Source organism: Arachis stenosperma, chromosome 5, assembly GCF_014773155.1.
Source record: "Arachis stenosperma cultivar V10309 chromosome 5, arast.V10309.gnm1.PFL2, whole genome shotgun sequence".
NCBI classification, from domain to species: domain Eukaryota; kingdom Viridiplantae; phylum Streptophyta; class Magnoliopsida; order Fabales; family Fabaceae; genus Arachis; species Arachis stenosperma.
In genome coordinates, this window is record NC_080381.1 from 75,662,814 (window position 1) to 75,664,100 (window position 1,287).

The 1,287-nt window shown below is 41.2% G+C and overlaps 1 non-coding gene across 1 annotated transcript; it reads right to left on the reverse strand.

The window, feature by feature from the left end:
• Nucleotides 1-812: 812 nt before the first annotated feature.
• On the reverse strand, nt 813-919 carry LOC130984030 (small nucleolar RNA R71). The gene has a single exon (XR_009087991.1). It is a non-coding gene; the product is annotated as a small nucleolar RNA R71 (small nucleolar RNA).
• Nucleotides 920-1,287: the final 368 nt, after the last annotated feature.

Sequence of the window (1,287 nt, forward strand, 5' to 3'; positions counted from 1 at the left end):
CAGAAATCCCTTCGTACAAAAGTTTTGGTTGTCACAAGTAACAAACCCCTTTAAACCTCGGGTCGTCTTCTCAAGGAATTGCAGGGAGGTATGTTCTTATTATTGGTCATCTCCTCAATTTCTTGCGTTCCTTCCATTTTTGCAAGCTTCCTTCCCAATCTCTCACTCATTCATTCCCTATAAAGCCTGAAACACTTAACACACAAATCAAGGCATCGAATGGTAATAAAAGAGGATTAAGATTAGCTAAATTAAGACCAAAGAAGCATGTTTTCAATCATGTAATAATTTTAGGAAGGAAATATAAATGCATGCTAATTATATGAATAAGTGGGTAAAGACCATAATGAAACCACACAATTAAACACATTGTAAACCATAAAATAGTGGTTTATCAAAGCTCCCTCTCTACTGATCCAGTTCATTTACGTGCAGGTGACATGGCAGCGTCCAGAAGAGTCACTATCCAAGAGGAAGGAGCCCCTGATTTTACGCTCTAACCATTCCAGGCACACCACCCAACAGTAGCGGTAGATTTTGAATTAAAGTCTTCACTACTCAACTTGATGCCCAAGTTTCATGGCTTACCTGCTCAAGAGCCTATCAAGCATCTTAGGGATTTCCAGACTGCTTGTTCTATTGTTAAGCGTAATGGCACTGATGAAATCTCCATTCTGTTGAAAGCCTTCCCATTTTCTTTGGAGGGAAAGGCAAGAGAGTGGTACTACACTCAACCCCTAGCAAATGTATCCAACTGGGATACACTCAGAAAAGAATTTTTGGAAAAATTCTTTCCATCTGAAGTTACTGATAAACTGAGTAAAGACATTTCCACGATTGTTCAGGATGACAACGAGACTCTCTTTGAATACTGGGAGCGCTTCAATAATCTTCTGGAAGCATGCCCCCACCACAGGATTGACAAGATAGTGTTACTCAGTTATATCATACAGGGCATGAGGCCCCAAGATAAGACCACATTGGAAAGTGCTAGCAATGGGTCTACGAATAAGTACAAGACCACTGATGAGGCATGGCAATTGATCATCGACTTAGCTAAATCTACTAGGAACCATAGGCAGAAACAAGGCCGTTCAAAAGCCGTTGCAGAAGTATCCTCTAAAAGAGAGACGGCTGTTCTAGCTCAGAGTATCTGTGAAATGACCAACTTGCTGAAGCAGATGCAATTGAATCAACAACAAGTTCAGCAAGCTCAACCTCCTCCACCACAACAAAGCCAACAGTTAGTCCCACAAAGAGTTTGCGGAGTCTGTGCTGATTATAGCC